The following is a 16154-nucleotide window of genomic DNA, read 5'->3' as shown; positions in this document are numbered from 1 at the left end:
TATGAATTCTGTGAGCTGAGATAATCTCAACAGTACGTAACTTGAAATGGTTAAGGATAGAACTAGAATGGTGGTTGTATTCCATTCATATTCTCTCTAAGATTTTGCTCCAATGGTATAAATACTGGTATATACCCTTTTTGATGTGGTTTCACATGTTTGACTGGAGACTAAATATCAACATCTCTTCTGCGTTTGTCGGCCGTTGTATATATCATGGTATGAAAGGAACTTTTTGATTAGCAATTTCAAAGCTGGAAGTAACTGCTAACTCCAAAGGTTATCCCCTATGAACAATATTCCTAAGATGTCTCGGAATCTTGAAAATACGTGCTCGAATCGCTTGCAAATGGAACAGATAATGTGAAAGATTCCATATAAGACCCACTTGTCTGACTACGTGGCTACTCGCCAAATAGCCACCTAAATCTCACAACATGGAGTCTTTCAAAGTATTACTCAAAAATTATTAGCAATTCAGTTGTGGATGTACATGTGGTACCTTCAGAATTCAGATTCACATAGGACAATGCATTTTGTTCAAAACATTTACAGTTAAAGTCGGCATGGCTGGCATTGGTTCCTTGAGGATATTGGAGGTTGACATGATAAGGGGGCTTTTGAATGATTCATCATCATTAACATATTCAACGCTTTCTAAGCTGTTTGTCTGATAGCAGAAAGATTCTTTGGAGAAATCTGTGGTGGGAAACTGGCAATGTTAACGACAATTTAAGCCTCTGGAGGAGTGCGGAAACTATGCGATTGCCTTGGCACAAAGCTTCCTAAATTGTCGTTTCAGAATTGGTTCCTTTGGGAACAAATGGCAGCTCCTAAAACATGCCACGTGCTCATGTTGGAATGATTCTTGTCGTCTTGTACAGCTAGCTCTTCTTGCTCCTTCCTCTGAATGGTGACCCCAATGGAATTTTCAGATGATGTGCGTTTGTTTTCAGCAAAACGACATGAAAATGTCAACATCCATGAAAAGGAGAGTCTTTCTTTAAACTTCAGTCCAACATGAGAACCTCTCCACCGAATGAGTTTGAGATAACCACACGCATCTTTTCATGTGGTTCGTCAAAAGATAATCATTAAAGCTGAGATCAACATATTGTACAGCAGACCATATTTATTAAAAGACCGAGAGTTTAAGTTTATTTCTCAATAAATTTGACCATTCACAGCAGGGGCCTTTCTTTCCATTTTGACAATGCTGACGTCCTTTTATCTTTATCAAACTTATTGTGAGACCAATGAAGGACTTGCATTTTGTCCGAATTGCAGATAAGGATCGAGTCAGTTCTCTTGAAGGGATTGGTTTCAAATTTAATTATTGCTCATCACACGAGAGATTGACATTTGGATCCTCTCTTGTTCACCGGAGAGGAGCCGGCTCTTTACGGTTGAGAGGTACTTTTGTCAAAAAAAGAAAAAAAAAAAAAGAAAGTAAAATGACAAAAATGTCCTTCAACTATAAATGATTGACTACTCTTTAGTTCATTCGTACTGAAGACGATCCTATTTCAAGCGATTCGTGTTGTGACAAAGATTACTCCCATGGGGTTTGATGAGGTGAGAACATGGGTTTAAATCTCTACGGACGTGATACTAAGGGATTGTGACTTGTGTTATTTATTAGTTCCAACCCACCGACCTTGAATTAGGTTATGATTTGATCCACCTTGAGAGAGTGCATGCAAGTCTTTTGTTACCCCTCTATTTTTTTACCTGGAAAAAAAAAATTTATCTATGTTTGGTGAACTTTTTTAGAACACTTGTTAGTTTATAAAAAGAAAACCCGAAAATATAAAGGATTGGTAAAGTGTTTTAAGTATAGAGTTTTTTCAAATATTCTTTTCGAAAAAAAAGTGTTTTCCCTTCTGAAAGGTGCGTGAGAAGTCTTCCCCAATATCGTTTGGTTATCTGATAATTTTTCATGCACCACATCAAAGCAGCTTTTTCTTTTAAAATCTTCTTTCACGTGGCATACAACCTCCATTTTTTTTTTTTTTTTCTCTCTCTCTCATTTATGGGAATCTTACTCACTAAGAAACCTCACTTAGGGAGTAAAATACATAGGGAGAACAAGTTATCATATTGTGAACTTAGTTAAATTACAACAAAAATAATAATTTACGTGCTATACTATGCAACATGATTTTTGTCCATTGACAAGGTACAAAATCATGCTAATGCAATATAGATGTAATATATGATATTTTATATGAACATGTCATAGTTAAATTTTATATGGTCTACTAGAGGTCTTAACCTCTTCTAAGTAGGGTTTGCGTTGTCTCTTGGGACCTATAGTACAAAGTAGGTGCCCAGTGAAGCACGATAGCAAACCACCACTAGTGACCCAATCGAGTCTAACCTCTGGTAATCCACACCACTAGTAGTGCCACAATTTCTAACCACCATTGTACATGGCTACACCGGTCACCTATAAACTATTGGATATAAGGCCAACAACAATAAACGTAAATCTATGGACCATTGAATGTAACCCATATAATGGTAAGCCTATGGTTGTCATCCATACATGGAATACCATATCATACGATGCAATTAGCCATTATCTTTTACATGTATGCATGCTTTTATAAACTCACACGATGCATCATTTCCTTTTCCCATCACCTGTTTACACAAAAATAGAGTTCACAATTATACGAAAATGTATTTCATGTGAGTAATAAGAATGTATGTTTGATACATAAAATAGACATGGCATAAAAAGTATAATAACGAGTATCCAAGTGAGTTTTAATCACCTTGTTAGTACAAGTCTCCTTGATAAACGTTTTGAACTCTCCAACTTCAAAATCTGCATAATCATTAGTCTTTTGTCTAATCTAGAACGCTTCTAAACCTAAAATTGGACAAAATGGTCTTTTTGCTGGAGCACTAATCAATTGTTGGAGGTAGTGATCGACTGTTGCCTCATCAATCATCGATTGATCGATCAGTGGTCTAGCAAAAGCTCCATTTTCTAAAAAGGTCATAATTTTATCTATGCTAACATGATCTAAGGTCCTAATATAACTCCTATCATTGTTCTAAGCATATACTAGACCTCCATACACGATCTTAATGTTAAAGTTCCAACCTATCTCAGAAAAAATCCAACCCATCAACAAATCTCTTTTAAAATATTCATAAATCACTTGGGTTTACACTCAATCCTTTTAAAATAGTAGGTTATCCATAATAAATACAATGGCTTTGTGTAGATCTCACATGGGTCTACTTGAGCAATCTTTATCCTTTCTAGCAACTCTAGCTGTAGCACTATACTGGCCAAAAGCACATGTCTTCCTAGGGAAGACGGACCGTACCAAATCTAAAGGTTAGGCAAACGGTTTGTACCACCTGAAGATGGATTATACTTATTTCTTAATAATTGTATTTTCTTGAGTACTCGAGTGACACAAGTCTTATCATGCATATAATGAATTTCCCTTGTTAAAATATGATTGAACATTGTTATGTAGATAGTGGTAAAGTCAATCCCCTATTCTTTTTCCCATTGCAATTTGCTTTACTTCTACTTTTATACATTTAGTTTATAAATAAAAACAATCTTCTTTGAATTGAGATATTTTTTATCTTGACAAGCTTAATAACAACGCCAACGTATTCCTTGTAGTTTGACACCCTCAATATAGCCATATCTTACAAAAATTCGTTCTATTACAAGTGGTAATTTTATTATTGATAATTTTTACTTGACAAAAAGTCAACATCAATGACACGTCATACGATGTAATTTAATCATTAATTTTTATAGGCATGCGCTTATAAAATTTACACGATGCAATATTCCATTTCCAAACATTCTATTTATAGCTTCACAATACTCTTAGAGTATTTATGTGGGTATAAAGTATGCTTGTTTGATACAAATAAAATAAGGGAAAATTTTAGAAAATACTCTTGAACTTCCACTAGTTTTGACACTACCCCTCTCCCCCACAAAGTTTAAAAATTCTCAATTACGGGTATCGAACTTTCAATTTATTTTAATTACCCATTCTATTAGGATTCTTCATTAAATCTTGTCAAAATTCCAAAAATAGCATTGTTTAAAAAAAAAACAAAAAAAAAATGCAAAGATAAACGTTTGAATCTTTAAATTTTTTATTTTATTTTTAAGGGTAAATATATTACAAATCCCTAAGTCAACCTGCCAAACCTGTAAAATTCCTAAGTTTTTTTTTTTTTTTTTTAGATTATTTACTCATTAGGTTAATCGAAATGCAAATAAATTTCCACTGTTAAATTTTTGTAACGCCCGTTAGTCCCAATCAAAATGCAGCACTTTGCCATGTTAGCATAATAATTTTTTATTAATTTGATTTAAAAATTAAATCTAAAAAAAAAAATTGAAGGGGTGGCCAGTGGTGGGGCTGCCACCTCAGGGTGGGCAAGGGGTGGTTTGCCCACTCCTGGGGTGGCTTGCGGCCACCGCTTGGGGGTTTGGGGTGGCTTGCAGGCAACCCCAAACCACCTATGGGGTGGCTCATGGCCACCTCTTTTTTCTTCCAAGGAAAAATGTTCACAAGTTAGAACATCTCTTAAAACTTGAAGAAAATAAATATAATGACAAGACATCATGAAATTGCAATAAAAGTTCAAGGGTTACCTTGAAGATGGCAAATTTCTCCCTCAACGCCTCCTTTTTACTCTCTAGAATTCTCCTCTCACTTTAGGGTTAGGGTTTCTAGTGTCAAGGGTGGTTGAGGGGTGAGATGGGGGTATTTTTAGGGGTAAGGGGCGTGTCTCATGCTGTACAGGTAGATAATGGGTTAAAAATGCTTTTCAGACTATGATTGAACGTTTGGTACTATGGTTGAATGTTCGGTGTACTATTACATAGCTGTTTTCGGGTTGCAGGTGGAACGTTTGGTCAATACCCAGTGGATCAAGTTTTGGTCAACGAACGTTTGGTGTGGTCCCCCCCAAAACGTTCGCACTAAAGACAGGGGCGACCGTTTGGTGGTCCCCCACTGAACGTTCGGCCAAAAAGTTAGATTAGGGTATTTAGGGCTAATTTTAAGTGAATGCTTGTTTTCAGGCTAAGGCATACCCTAGGGGGGTTAAAAATAACTTCCAAGGCTTAAGCAGAAATTGGTAATTATTGGGATCGTTTACTCTTGGAAACTCGAGGCATCACACGTCTCCCTAACCTCTAGATGCGGTATGGTTCGTCTTCCCTAGGTATGAACTATCAAATCTCTTAATTAGTTACACATAATCAAGGGATAAGGATAACTCATTGTCGGTTAGTGTAACGCCCCGATATTTGAACTAGCAAATATCGAAGTCGTGACGCTGCAACTTTAGAAAATACAATCTTACGCGGAGTATGTATATTTTTTTCTTTTTCTATGACCTAGGAATAACTTACACAACACAGTTGAGCTGGCTGAAATACCTCGAGGTGATATATTATTAAATAAAATAGAAGCATGGTTTTCATTACAACATATGTACACACTAGGTGTACCAAATATATGCCAAAGACGGCACCTAAATTAACAGAGTAATATCTATTAAGTTTACACACATCACCATACATAATAAAAGCGATTAACATAAATGAGACTTGCTCCATAGAGTAAGCATAAATCTTGTAGCAGATGGTCTATCAACCATCAAAACCAGTAAAAGGACCATCGTCCTCACTTTCGATCCCTGCATCAAGATCTATGTAAAGATGACGTTATCATATTTACATAGGCAAACAAGTGAGTAATCTATTTTCCTAGATATAAAGACTAAAAAGACTAGTTTGAACAAATAAGATTAAAGACTAAAATATATAATAATGAATGAGTTGTGAATGCAGCGTAATGACAGATTAGTTTGTGTTTTATGATAATCTTTCTTCAGACCTCTTCTCATGAGCTCTCAGCCCGCTTACGTCCGTTATGTCCCTCACACTTTAGAGGTTTACCTGTTTGGTGCTGGCAACTACACCGCCCCAGCTTAGTTATATATTAGGCCTGTTGGACGGTTATATACCCCCATCCACTGAGATACCGACAGTTCCTCGCGGCAATCCACCCAGCTTGTTCTTAAGGTGGCTATCTTATCAGCCCATTTTATTAGACACATTATGCAGCAGTTGTATTGCAAAATTATATCAATAAGACAAAATAAGAATTCCTATAACAATAAAACAAAGCTAGTACTCAGTAAGTATATCCATACTTACTCTCCTTAGTGTAGTATTCTGCTCCACTTCTGCATATAATACATACATACAAACAATACTTAGTTCATTCTCCAATAATATCATTGTTTAAAGACCCTCATCTTTTTATATTTATTTATTATCCGTCACTTCATCTTTACTTACTCATTTTATTATATTAATCTAAGATAGTTACTTATAACTAGCTTTATGCCTGAATTCATTTTTGGTGACGAGGCTAATGGCCAGTATCACTAAATACAAACAAGTATTATAAATAATATATATAAAACATGACTCATATTTTGGAGATGAGACCAATGGTCCGTACCTACCAAAGTATGAATCAAAATTTAAATGACAATAAAAGAAATGACTGAATGTAAATACTGAATTCATATTCTGGGGATGACCGCCAAAAATATGAATTAAAATTTAAATGACATAAAAGAAATAACTGAATGTAAATAATGCATATTTAGGGGATGAGATCAAATGGTCCTTACCGCCAGAAATATGAACAGAAATTTAAATGACATAAAAGAAATAACTGAATGTAAATAATGCATATTTCGGGGATGAGATCAAATGGTCCTTACCGCCAGAAATATGAACAGAAATTTAAATGACATAAAAGAAATAACTGAATGTAAATAATGCATATTTTGAGGATGAGATCAAATGGTCCTTACCACCAGAAATATGAACAGAAATTTAAATGACATAAAATAAATAACTGAATGTAAATAATGCATATTTCGGGGATGAGATCAAATGGTCTTTACCGCCAGAAATATGAACAGAAATTTAAATAATATAAAAGAAATAACTGAATGTAAATACTGTAAAGTAAATAATATATAGATAATATTATAAGTCCTTAATTGATTTTGTCCACTAACTCTTTATTATTAATTCACTTGTATCCATTACTTTATTTTACATTATACACTTTATTGGGTCTTTAAACAATTAAATGAGGACAAGTAATAAAAGCAATAAATCATGATATTTATACAAGAAACACTTACCCAATAATCCTTAGAAGTAAAACTCCACCAAATCTTCTCTAGGTAGCTAGTTTTAGAAAAACACTTGAACACTACAAGAAAGATCTAGGCTATATGGTATTTGACTAGAACTAAGAAGTAAAATGAAAGGAGGAGCAAACAATTTTACTTGTTCTAAGATTGTAAAAACTTAAGTGAAAGTGAATTTAGCTAAGGCTCTATTTATAAGAGAATGAATGGTTAGGATTTATTTTTACACATTTGATCTAAGGGTTGAGATGTATTTAACCAAAAGAATGAACCTAGTCCATATTTCATGCTCTATACTAATTAGAATTTTCGTCCAAAATGAGGGCAGTGTATTCCGATCCATTTTTCAATGTCCAAACCTACTCCGATTGACATGAAATTTTGAGAGTAGATAGAGGACTTCGAGACAAACATTTTATATTTTTGGTTCGACTTCATCCGAGTTCGTTTGAGTCTATTTTTGGCCTATACAAAGTTTCCAATTCAACTTAGGCTTTAACTATTTGCATTCCCACTTGGCCACTTGCCTTATTAAATCATTATAATCATGATATTTACTATAATCATCATTACTAGAAGACTTTAAGCTTTCAACAAAGGTGGCTAGCCTTGGTATCTTTCTTTAACAGTTTTAATCTCATTTAGACAGTATGAAAATTAAGACACTGCTTTTTAGGCTAAAAAACTGAAAAGCTTCAAATTAATTTATGATTTCGCTAAACACCAATCTAAATAATTTATTCACTAGATTGGGTTTGATTATGCCCATAAACATATTAGTGAAGCTAAATTTTTAGAATTGAAGTAATATACATAAGAGGTCAAAAATCAATGTAATATACCTTTAACACTAAATAGTTATTTAATATCATTAATCCACATATCATTGTTCTAATTTATCGATTATATTTTTAATCGATTTAATATTATTTAAATAAGAGTTTTAAAATCTAGGTCGTTACAGTTAGTACGAATCGTCTACCTAAATTACACTAAACTAGGGTGTAGAACGATTCGTCTTTCGTAGGCATGGCCTATCAAACCCTCTTGATCATGTCAATTGAAACTGTTGTATAACAATCATTCATATAATCACAGAAAATACGAAGGATTGAGTTCAATCAAGATAAAATGCTTTTTAAGACGAGAGAATAATTTCATAATGATTGAATATAAACTTTAAAAGCAATTCTCTAAGTTATACAACCATTATGCATATAGAATAATCCTAAATTAAGATACAATCAAACTATTGTTACTTGGAAAAGGCAACATCAACACCATATTACGGAATTCGTTTCTCATGGTGGTGCTAGGATGGCCTTCTGCCATATTCATCTTCTCTTCAACTCTTCAAGCCTCCAAGAAGATTTTTATCTGAATTATCTCTCTAAAACTAAGCACCCCTCTCTTGAGAAGTTTATGACATATTTATAGCGTTTAAAATAAACCCTAGGAGCCCTTGGAGTCTCAGAAACAATGGATTTCCGTCCCCTAGTCGAATTAGGAGACCTTGCTTATTTCCATATCAATTATACGTTTCTGTCTAGCAAGTCAGTGAGAGTGCGCTCGAGCTCACTTTTGGTGCGCTCGAGCTCACTTCTTTAGCATCTTAAAAAGTCATGTTTTAAGCCCAAAATCAGTGGAATTTTCTTGCATCTTCATATAAAACTTGAAAACACTAAAAAAACACAAAATGAAAGAGATAACAACGCTAGGAATTAATATGTGCAAGTTAAAGGGCTTGAATGTGCAACATTCGGCACTCATCACACCCCTAAACTTACATATTGCTAGTCCCTTAGCAATACAAATCAGGAAATAAAATGAAGAACAGAAAAATAAATAAATAAAATAAAATAAAATAAATACACCAATTCTTTCATGGGATGCACGATTGCATTTAGCGTATGTAACAAGCCTTTTAAACTACTAGGCATCCCTAGAGGATGAGTGAAGTCTTGTGAGGGTTTAACATGAATGATACCGACAAATAATGTCAACATTATGTTATTCAAAATAATGAAGCATCAAAAAAATAATGGTTTTCATTCATTGGCAAGCTTAAAAAGATAAACTCCATCCCAAAATTCTAAAAAATTCAAAATCAAGTCAACAAATGGCGGTTGGAGATACCACAAGTTCTAATTGGTGTAAAGTGAACTAACACATAGTCATGAGGCTTCAAAATAATTTCAACATAAATGATTCAGCATCTCATAATTCGTTGGACTCCTCATCGGATGAAACAACCAAGGCATAAATTTTCTCTTCTTTTTATGCAAGCTATGCAAGGCTTAGCTCCATTGAGCTTTCTAATTGACCTATGTATTGACTATTAAATCAATGACTCCCAAACCAAATGGTTTTAGGGCAGTAGATGTAAAGACTCCCCTAAGGACTTACTAACTCGAGTCAAAAAGGCTATGAAACTAAATTGGCCATGTGATCAACCAAACCAAACTTCTCAACTTTTGACGCGAGCACTCACTGCTTAATGAGACAAGAGGTCCAGTTAATTAGTTAGGAACTAAGCTTGATCAACTCTTTATTTATTTATTTATTTTTTTTATAATTATGCCAAGGTTATTCATCCAATTAGTCACCCGATTGCATTCAAGACAATAAAAACAAACATAATTGGTTTAAGATTTCATACCTCACAAACATATGCTAGTGTGCTCATGGTAAATTCAAATTGAAACAAGAAGCATCTCATTTTTCCAAAAATAAGTAATAGGACTCAAATTTCATAGTCAAATGATCATGTGTTCATAACTTTAAGCTCACCAATGAAATTCAAATCAAAATTAAAGCTCAACCACATGCTTAAGAATAAGAAGTTGAAGCATGCCATAAGAAATTGGGGTTGTTTCTCCATCTCGGGTTGTAAGAATTGGAATACAGATCATTACCCCGTCTAGAGAAGGTGGCATTCACTTGCTCATGAGATATGTCAGCACATTGTCCAACTGTAGGACAATTTCTCGCATGGTGCGAGGGGCTAGAGCAAAGTGAACATGACTCATGTGGTATGGATGTGTGAGGGGTATGGACAAAACTAGGTGCCATAAGTTGGTCTAACTTCTAAGATAATGCACAGTAGACGAATTACCTAGTACAAAAAGACTTTCCGCTTTAGGAGCTCTAGGGGCAGATGTCATATGTCTAGTTAAAGCATGCTATATAGAATTATTACTCAGATTGTCAAACAAAGTCCATGCTTCAGTCTGATTTTTCATCATAAAAGCTCCCCCACACTAGGCATCAACCATTTGTCTATGAGGCTCGGTCAAGCCATCATAGAAGCATTGCAGCAACTGCCATTTCAAAATAGTGTGGTGCAAACAAGACCTAAGAAGGTCTTTAAGTCTCTCCCAAGTCTTATAAAATTGTTCGCCCTCATATTGGGAGAAATTAATGATAGCTCTCCGAATGTCATTGACTATGGGGAAGTATTTCTTTAGGAACTCTTGTTGCATATGAGCCCAAGAAGTGATGGAGTTGGGTTCTAGGGGATTAAACCAATGCTTTGCTCTATCTTTGAGAGCAAAGGGAAAGTGACGCATTCTTAGAGCGTCCTCGGTGAACCATGCAACTTAATGGTAAAGCATTTTTTGAGGAATTCATTGAGGAGCTCGTAAGGATTTTCATTACTAAGCCCAAGAAAAGATGGTACACCTTGAATAGTGCTGGCCTTAATTTCATAGTGAGCTGCCATAATGTCTGGCAGCTGAAGACATGAGGGAAAAGTGTAAGTTGTAGGGAGATAGTGATCTCTCAGAGCAACGAGTTGTTCTCCCTAAACCATGGTCTCAGTGTTAAGCTCTCTTAGCAAATTAGAGTTCCTTTCGGTTCTAAGTTGTCTAAGAGTGTGTTGAATGTTAGGGTCGAAAGAAATTAATGGCAATGATAAAGAATGGCGACCTAACTTACACTAAGCTAAAAGAAACTAGAAAATAAATAAACAAAATAAAAACTCACAAACGGCCTAGAGATGTGTCTTTGGAGACAAACTGGAGTTGCTATACTGTCCTTGCAGGTGCGCTCGAGCTTAGGGAAGGCGCGCTCGAGCGTATTGATGCAGGCGGGTGTGCTCAAGCTTAGGAAAGGTGTGCTCAAGCATATTGCACAGAGTTTCCTTGATAATCCCGGACCTGTAACAGAAAAATAAGAAAAAAACAAAGAAAGCAAAACAAAGAACATGATTAGAATAATAAAGAGAATAAAAATAAAATAAAGAAAAAAAATTAAGTCAAATTCAACCCTTAAAACTTAACAACGCAACCGTTTAGTAGTCCTTGACAACGACACAAAAAATTTATGTGGTCTTTTGTGTGAAAAAATATCAATAATAAAATTACTACTCACAATTGAACAAATCCTTGTAGGATATGGCTGAGGGTGTCGAATTTCAACGACTGTGCTGGTGTTGTTATCAAGTTTACCAAGATTAAATCTAACTTAATTTAAAGAAGTTTGATTTGGTTTTTTGTTTTGAAAAGTAAATGCATAAAAGTAAAGGCAAAAGTAGATTATGATGAGTGAAAGAATAGGGGGTTGATTTCACCACTAACCGCATACAAATGGTCAATAATAAGATAATAATGGAAATTCCTTCTATACATGATAAGACTCGTGTCACTCGAGTAGTCAAGAAAATACCATTATTAAGAAATAAGTATAATTCATCTTCGGTTGGCACGGACCGTCTGCCTAACCTCTTGATTAGTAACACATAATCAAGGGATAAGCATAACTCATCTTCGATTAGTACGAATCGTCTACCTAAATTACATTAAAGTAGAGTGTAGAATGATTCGTCTTTCATTGTCATGGCCTATCAAACCCTCTTGATCATGTGTCAATTGAAACTGTTGTATAACAATCATTCATATAATCACAGAAAATACGAAGGATTGAGTTCAATCAAGATAAAAAGTTTTTTAAAACGAGAGAATAATTTCATAATGATTGAGAATAAACTTTAAAACCAATTCTCTAAGTTATACAACTATCATGCATATAGAATAATCCTAAATTAAGATACAATTAAACTATTGTTACTTAGAAAGGGTTACATCAACAGCATATTACGGAATTAGTTGCTCATGAAGGTGCTAGGATGGCCTTCTGCCATGTTCATCTTCTATTCAACTCTTCAAGCCTCCAAGAAGTTCTTTATTTGAATTATCTCTCTAAAACTAAGCATCCCTCTCTCGAGAAGTTTATGACATATTTATAGGGTTGAAAACAAACCCTAGGATCCCTTGGAGTCCCAGAAATGCTGGATTTCTGTCCTCTAGTCGAATTAGGAGACCTAGGCTTGTTTCCATATCAATTCTGCGTTTCTATCGAGTAAGTCAGCGAGAGTACACCCGAGCTCGCTTTTGGTGCGCTCAAGCTCACTTCTTCATTATCTTAAAATGTCATGTTTTAAGCCCATGATCAATGAAATTTCTTGCATTTTTATATACAACCCGAAAACACTAAAACAACACAAAATCGAAGTAACATTCGGCGCTAAGGAATTAACATATGCGAGTTAAGGGGCTTGAATGTGCAACATTCGACACTTATCATGGACCCGTTAACAACTCATAGTAATATATAAACGGAAGGTGAAAGTATAAGATCTGAGATTACAATAATCATAAGGTACACAAGTGTTGCATCAATCATAGGCTCGGAGCTTCCCACCAAAACAATAACCACCAAGCAAACCAGGTACTGCTAATCATTTGCCTAACATCTTCGTACAAGCGAACTGGCTTACACTCAAAACCCCCAACTTGCTACACTGAAATATACTACATAAGTATATGACCTAGTAAGTAAACCTTACTGATGTGGTCGTTTTGTGTACAAAAGTATCAATAATAAAGTTACCACTCACAATAGGACGAATCCTTGTAGGATAGGGCTATATTGAGGGTGTCAAACCTCAAGGACTCTGTATGTGTTGTTATCAAGTCTATCAAGATTAAATACAACTTAATTAAAAGAAAGTTGATTTGTTTTGAATATAAACTAATGCATAAAAGTAAAGACATAAAAGTAAAGATAAAAGTGACGAGAGATAGAATAGGGGGTTGATCTCCCCACTAACCGCATAACAATGGTCAATCACAAATTAATAAGAGAAATTCATATTATGCATGATATAGGGCTCATCTCACTCGAGTAATCAAGAAAATACCATCATTAAGAAATAAGTATAATCCATCTTCAGTTGGCACGGACTGTCCACCTAACCACTAAGATGTAGTACGATCTGTCTACCTAAATTATACTAAACTAGGGTGTAATACAATCCGTCTTTCTTAGGCATGGTCTATCTAACCCTCTTGATCATATGTCAATTAAAACCGTTGTATAACAATCATTCATATAATCATAAAAAATATGAAGGAGTGAGTTCAATCAATATAAAAGACTTTCTAAGACAAGATAAGAAATTCATAATGATTGAATATAAACATTAAGATCAATTCTCACAGTTATACAACCATCATGCATAATATAGAAAAATCCAAATTAAAATATAATTAAACAATTGTTACTTGGAAAGGGCTACGTCAATGCCCTATTACAGAGTTAGTTGCTCATCGTGATGCTGGGATGGCTCCTGCCATGATTTTCTCCTCTTCAACTTGTCAGGCCTTCAAGAAGATAATTTATATCTAAAACTAAGCACACCTTCTCTTGAAGCTTAGAGGTCTATTTATAGGGATCAAACAAGCCCTAAAAGCCCTAGGAATCCCAAAAAAACCGTACTTCAATCTCCTAGTCAAATTAGGAAGCAATCTAAGTCCAAATCGGAATAAGATTCGTCTAGATTTGAATTCTTAAATTTCAGAACAATTTTTGGCATAGCAAACATCCAAATTAGGAAAATCCTACTTTGTAATTATTTGTATTTGGGGTTAGCTTTCCAATGCCGCTGGTTTCACCTTAATCTGATACTTGAGCAGAAAGTTTTGGTCAAAATACTTAGACATGTGCAGAATCCAAATTTGAATCCAATCCGATTTTAACTCCAATTAGAGAAATTATGATTTAATCATTTTCTTGATTTGATTAAACTTAACCATATCATATAGGTCCTCTATTTTGATTGGTTAAGCTTAAACACATCTTCTAGGTCTTCTCAAAGTGTGCTTTAAGCCCAAAATTAATGGAATTAATTCTATTTTTCCTTTGGAACCCGAAAACACTAAAACAAAACAAAATCAAACAAATAACAATGCTAAGGAATTAACATATGCGAGTTAAGGGGCTTGAATGTGTAACATTCGGCGCTTATCACACCCCCAAAATTACATATTGGTAGTCCCTTAGCAATACAAACAAAAAATAAACTGGAAAACAACAAGATAAATCCTTCTTTCGTGGAATGTACGATATTTAGCATATGCAACAAGCCTTTTAACCCCTAGATATCCCTAGAGGACGAGTGAAGTCTTGTGAGGGTTTAATAGAAATGATACCCACAAACATTGTTACTACCATGTTATTCCTAAGAATGCAGCATCATAAAAATCATGGTTCTCATTCATTAGCAAGCTTAACAAAACAAACTTCATCTTCACAACTCCAGGAAATTAAGAATCAAGCTACTAAACATGGCATTATGAGATATGACAAGATTCAACTAGTGTAAAGTGAACTTTAACACACAGTCATGAGGTTTCAAAAACTAATCTCAATCATGCATGGTTCAATACTCAAAATTCACTGGACTCCCCATTGGATAAAACAACCAAGGCTTCTTTTTTTTTTTTTTTTTTTTTTTTTTTTTAATGCAGGTTGTGCAATGCTTAGCTCCATTAAGTTTTCTAATTGACCCATGTATCAAGTGCTAAGCCAATAACTCCCAAACTAGATGACTTTAGGGCATTCGGTGTAAACACCCCAAAGGGCTTACTAACTCGAGTAAAAAAGGCTATGAAGCTAAACTAGCCATGCTATTAATCAAACCAAACTTTCAAGGTTTTGACGCGAACACTCACTACTTAATGAGGCAAGAAGCCTGGTTACTCAGTGAAAAGCTTAAAGTGATCAATATTATTCTTTTTTTTTTTTTTTTAATCATGCCAAGGTTATTCCTCCAACAAGTTATCCAATTGCATTCAAGGCATTAACAACAGACATAATTGATCTCAAATTTCATGCCCCACAGACTACGTGCTAGTGTGCTTGTGAGAATCAAATTGAAAGAAGTAATATCTCATGTTGCCAAAGAAAGTTACAAAACTCTGAATCCCCTAGTCAAGTGATCATGTGTTCATCATGTTATGCTCACCAAAGAATTATAAATCAGAATTTTAAAATCAATTGCATGCTCAAGAATAACATAGCAAGAATTTTGGACAGTGTTTTATTCTTCCATACCCCCAAAATTGAATCACACATTGCCCTCAATGTGTATATAGAACCAAAAAACAAGAGCAAGAGGATAAAAATACTTGAATTAGTAGATGTAGGACATATCATAACCCCAAACTTGTATGCAAAAACACATGTCCTAAAAAAAATAAGTGATACACCAACCAAATACCAGTTAAGCGCAACACATTGTTGTAAAAATATAATGAAAGAATGAAAATGGAACAAAAATGGAGAAGACAAAACCTGGAAGGAGTAATGTACCCTGGACTAATGGAGGAGAACTCGAGTGCATAGGGCTAGCGCTCGAACCTATGAAGCTAACACATTTAATCAAAATATATGATATCCGCCAAGCCAATGGAATCCTCATCCTTGATGCGCTCAGTGCTTTTTGACCCTTAATTTAAATTTGAAGCACCAATCTTTTCTCATGTTGGACCAAAGAGAATGAATTTTACCTACAGATAGGTAATTCTAAATGTCCATAGATCGAGGTAGATCACTCTGAGTATTCTCAA

This window comes from Corylus avellana, chromosome ca3 (assembly GCF_901000735.1).
Source record: "Corylus avellana chromosome ca3, CavTom2PMs-1.0".
Classification (NCBI taxonomy): domain Eukaryota; kingdom Viridiplantae; phylum Streptophyta; class Magnoliopsida; order Fagales; family Betulaceae; genus Corylus; species Corylus avellana.
This window is presented reverse-complemented; position numbering follows the sequence as displayed.